We start from the raw sequence: 4,663 nt of genomic DNA, 5'->3' as shown, positions 1-4,663 counted from the left end.
CTCATCTGCAGCTTTCTCAGTGGCATCTTAATTTGTTCCTATTTGCCTGTGGGATCCCCAGATACTTGTAGCTGTCCTCAGTGTCTGCAATGTTGCCTTCTGGTAGTTTGATCTCCTCAGTTCTGACTACCTTCCCTCGCTTTGTTATCATCCAACTACATTTCTCCAGTCCAAATGACATTCGATGTCATTGCTGTATATCCTGGTGGTGTGGATCAGTGAATCGATGTCTCATTCACTCTTGGCACACAGCTTGATGTCATCCATGTACAGGAGGTGGCTGACAGCTTCTCCATTGTGTAGTAAGTATCCGTAGCCAGTCTTACAGGGAGTGCAGAATTATTAGGCAAGTTGTATTTTTGAGGAATAATTTTATTATTGAACAACAACCATGTTCTCAATGAACCCACAAAACTCATTAATATCAAAGCTGAATGTTTTTGGAAGTAGTTTTTAGTTTGTTTTTAGTTTTAGCTATTTTAGGGGGATATCTGTGTGTGCAGGTGACTATTACTGTGCATAATTATTAGGCAACTTAACAAAAAACAAATATATACCCATTTCAATGATTTATTTTTACCTATGAAACAAATATAACATCTCCACATTCACAAATATACATTTCTGACATTCAAAAACAAAACAAAAACAAATCAGCGACCAATATAGCCACCTTTCTTTGCAAGGACACTCAAAAGCCTGCCATCCATGGATTCTGTCAGTGTTTTGATCTGTTCACCATCAACATTGCGTGCAGCAGCAACCACAGCCTCCCAGACACTGTTCAGAGAGGTGTACTGTTTTCCCTCCTTGTAAATCTCACATTTGATGATGGACCACAGGTTCTCAATGGGGTCCAGATCAGGTGAACAAGGTGGCCATGTCATTAGTTTTTCTTCTTTTATACCCTTTCTTGCCAGCCACGCTGTGGAGTACTTGGACGCGTGTGATGGAGCATTGTCCTGCATGAAAATCATGTTTTTCTTGAAGGATGCAGACTTCTTCCTGTACCACTGCTTGAAGAAGGTGTCTTCCAGAAACTGGCAGTAGGACTGGGAGTTGAGCTTGACTCCGTCCTCAACCCAAAAAGGCCCCACAAGCTCATCTTTGATGATACCAGCCCAAACCAGTACTCCACCTCCACCTTGCTGGCGTCTGAGTCGGACTGGAGCTCTCTGCCCTTTACCAATCCAGCCACGGGCCCATCAAGACTCACTCTCATTTCATCAGTCCATAAAACCTTAGAAAAACCAGTCTTGAGATATTTCTTGGCCCAGTCTTGACGTTTCAGCTTGTGTGTCTTGTTCAGTGGTGGTCGTCTTTCAGCCTTTCTTACCTTGGCCATGTCTCTGAGTATTGCACACCTTGTGCTTTTGGGCACTCCAGTGATGTTGCAGCTCTGAAATATGGCCAAACTGGTGGCAAGTGGCATCTTGGCAGCTGCACGCTTGACTTTTCTCAGTTCATGGGCAGTTATTTTGCGCCTTGGTTTTTCCACACGCTTCTTGCGACCCTGTTGACTATTTTGAATGAAACGCTTGATTGTTCGATGATCACGCTTCAGAAGCTTTGCAATTTTGAGACTGCTGCATCCCTCTGCAAGATATCTCACTATTTTTGACTTTTCTGTGCCTGTCAAGTCCTTCTTTTGACCCATTTTGCCAAAGGAAAGGACGTTGCCTAATAATTATGCACACCTGATATAGGGTGTTGATGTCATTAGACCACACCCCTTCTCATTACAGAGATGCACATCACCTAATATGCTTAATTGGTAGTAGGCTTTCGAGCCTATACAGCTTGGTGTAAGACAACATGCATGAAGAGGATGATGTGGACAAAATACTCATTTGCCTAATAATTCTGCACTCCCTGTATTGATGATCTCACTGAGGGGGTTCAGGCGTAAAACAGTAGTGGGGACAGAGAATCTCCTTTGTAGATCCTCCACTTGATGGAAAAGATCTGCAGGATATCAATTAAACTTTTTTTCAATTTTTTTGAAGGTAATTCAATATATCTGAAAATTCAAAACTAAACAAACTTCTCATACAAATAAGAGATGGTCAAGCAGGAGAAAAACTTGATTTGAGATGAAATTACTCCGAAATCTATTGGGATTTAAGGAAACATTATCATAACGATACAAATTAAAAATAATATCATGACATTATATTAACCACAATAGACAGATCAACTTATCTGCTTTTTGAAATTCAGAGGTTCTTCAGAGGTGTCAGCCTAAACTTAAATCTATCCTGAAGAAGAAGTTCCAGTCTGTGTTTGAGGGGATCGCTAAAGCAGGAAACCCAACCCTCCTGAATCAGATCTACACAGAGCTCTACATCACAGAGGGAGGGACTGCAGAGGTCAATGATGAACATGAGGTCAGACAGATTGAAACAGCATCGAGGAAACAAGACAGACCAGAAACAACCATCAGACAAGAAGACATCTTTAAAGCCTCACCTGGAAGAGATGAACCAATCAGAACAGTGCTGACAAAGGGAGTGGCTGGCATTGGGAAAACAGTCTTAACACAGAAATACAGCCTGGACTGGGCTGAAGGCAAAGCCAACCAGGACATCCAGTTCATATTTCCATTCACTTTCAGAGAGCTGAATGTGCTGAAAGAGGAAAAGTTCAGCTTGGTGGGACTTGTTCATCACTTCTTTACTGAAACCAAAGAAGCAGGAATCTGCAGCTTTGAAGACTTCCAGGTTGTGTTCATCTTTGATGGTCTGGATGAGTGTCGACTTCCTCTGGACTTCCACAAAACTACAATCCTAACTGACCCTAGAAAGTCCACCTCAGTGGATGTGCTGCTGATAAACCTCATCAGGGGGAAACTGCTTCCCTCTGCTCGCCTCTGGATAACCACACGACCTGCAGCAGCCAATCAGATCCCTCCTGACTGTGTTGGCATGGTGACAGAGGTCAGAGGGTTCACTGACCCACAGAAGGAGGAGTACTTCAGGAAGAGATTCAGAGATGAGGAGCAGGCCAGCAGGATCATCTCCCACATCAAGACATCACGAAGCCTCCACATCATGTGCCACATCCCAGTCTTCTGCTGGATCACTGCTACAGTTCTGGAGGATGTACTGGAAACCAGAGAGGGAGGACAGCTGCCCAAGACCCTGACTGAGATGTACATCCACTTCCTGGTGGTTCAGGCCAAAGTGAAGAATGTCAAGTATGATGGAGGAGCTGAGACAGATCCACACTGGAGTCCAGAGAGCAGGAAGATGATGGAGTCTCTGGGAAAACTGGCTTTTGATCAGCTGCAGAAAGGAAACCTGATCTTCTATGAATCAGACCTGACAGAGTGTGGCATCGATATCAGAGCAGCCTCAGTGTACTCAGGAGTGTTCACACAGATCTTTAAAGAGGAGAGAGGACTGTACCAGGACAAGGTGTTCTGCTTCATCCATCTGAGTGTTCAGGAGTTTCTGGCTGCTCTTCATGTCCATCTGACCTTCATCAACTCTGGACGCAATCTGCTGGAAGATGAACAAACAACAACCACCACATTTTCTATAATATTTAACAAAATAAAACTAAATTTGCTTCACCGGAGTGCTGTGAACAAGGCCTTACAGAGTCCAAATGGACACCTGGACTTGTTCCTCCGCTTCCTCCTGGGTCTTTCACTGCAGACCAATCTCACTCTCCTACGAGGTCTGCTGACACAGACAGAAAGTAGCTCACAGACCAGTCAGGAAACAGTCCAGTACATCAAGAAGAAGCTCAGTGAGAATCTGTCTGCAGAGAAAAGCATCAATCTGTTCCACTGTCTGAATGAACTGAATGATTGTTCTCTAGTGGAGGAGATCCAACAGTCCCTGAGATCAGGACGTTTCTCCACAGATGAACTGTCTCCTGCTCAATGGTCAGCTCTGGTCTTCATCTTACTGTCATCAGAAAAAGATCTGGATGTGTTTGACCTGAAGAAATACTCTGCTTCAGAGGAGGCTCTTCTGAGGCTGCTGCCAGTGGTCAAAGCCTCCAACAAAGCTCTGTAAGTAAATATGTGATCATCACTTCATTCTTAAAATCGTGATTCTACGTAACAAAATCAGGCATGTTCAGTTCAAAGAACTTAGCCTTTTAGAAAAATATGAACATACCGAATTAAATGATTGTTACGTCCCCCCCACCATGGTGGAGGCAAAGGTAGGAAGTAGACAGCAACACTGGACAACCGCAATCAATGAAGGCGGAAGACAACAGAACAGTTAAGAATCAGGCAGGATTTATTGGTTGCTTGCCTTGATAGTCAAACTTAACAAAAGAAAAGAGGTGGGGGAGGAGGGCTGGGCGGTTGAGCCAAATCAAAGAAATTAATAAAACAAAAAGAGGTCAATAGCTTCCAGGGCCTAACTGAAACAAAAAATACAAAACAAAAGGCCTACCTAGCTACTCGACAAAAGGTCAGTGAAAACATACAAGAGTGGCGTCAACCGCATAACCTAGTGTGACTAACAGTTTAAAACCTGCAACCAGTGTATAGGGTACCCCAGCTTACCTGTCCAGCCTCCCACCACACACAATACAAAAAAGCCTGTTTGCAAATGTTTGTCATAAAGCAGCAGCCAGCAGCCAGCAGCTGGCCAGGGAGCTGCTCATTTGTAGTGATCCTCGGAGAGTGATTGGCCATCTG

The sequence above is a fragment of the Simochromis diagramma genome, unplaced genomic scaffold, assembly GCF_900408965.1.
Source record: "Simochromis diagramma unplaced genomic scaffold, fSimDia1.1 OVJJ01000522.1, whole genome shotgun sequence".
NCBI classification, from domain to species: domain Eukaryota; kingdom Metazoa; phylum Chordata; class Actinopteri; order Cichliformes; family Cichlidae; genus Simochromis; species Simochromis diagramma.
The sequence above is the reverse complement of the archived record's forward strand: the minus strand, read 5'-3'. Positions refer to the sequence as shown.